The sequence below is a fragment of the Somniosus microcephalus genome, unplaced genomic scaffold (assembly GCF_052327205.1).
Source record: "Somniosus microcephalus isolate GS21.2 unplaced genomic scaffold, FLI_Smic_1.0 scaffold2, whole genome shotgun sequence".
NCBI classification, from domain to species: domain Eukaryota; kingdom Metazoa; phylum Chordata; class Chondrichthyes; order Squaliformes; family Somniosidae; genus Somniosus; species Somniosus microcephalus.
The window spans coordinates 1,362,326-1,363,043 of record NW_028225189.1 but is presented as its reverse complement, the minus strand read 5'-3'; positions in this window follow the sequence as shown (position 1 = coordinate 1,363,043).

Here is a 718-nt window from a genome sequence, read left to right as displayed (position 1 = left end):
CGGCACAGAAGGAGGCCATTTGGCCCATCGAGTCCGTGCCAGCTCTCTGTAGAGCAATCCAGTCAGCCCCATTCCCCCGCTCTATCCCCGTAGCCCTGCAAGTTTATTTCTCTCAAGTGCCTATCCAGTCTCCCCTTGAAAACATCGAGTGTCTCCGCTTCCACCACTTCCGTCGGCAGCGAGTTCCAGGTCCTCACCACTCGCTGCGTAAAAAAGTTTTCCCTCACATCCCCCCTGTATCTCTTGCCCAAAACCTTAAATCTGTGTCCCCTAGTCCTTGTACCATCAACTAGTGGGAACAGCCTTTCCCCGTCTCGCCTATCCAAACCCGTCATAATCTTGTACACCTCTGTCAAATCACCCCTCAACCTCCTTTGCTCTAAGGAAAACAAATCCATTTTCTCCAACCTGTCCTTGTAGCTAAGATCCCCCATCCCCGGACCTTTCTGGTAAATCTCCTCTGCACCCTCTCAATGGCCTTCACATCCTTCCTAAAGTGTGGTGACCAGAACTGGACGCAATACTCCAGTTGTGGCCTAACCAGCGCTTTATAAAGTTTCAGCATAACTTCTCTACTTTTGTACTCAATACCTCTATTTATGAAGCCCAAGATCCCAAATGCTTTGCTAACCACTCTCTCAATATGTCCCACCACCTTCAGGGACCTACGCACATTAACTCCCAGGTCCCTCTGTCCCTGCACACTCTTTAAAACTGT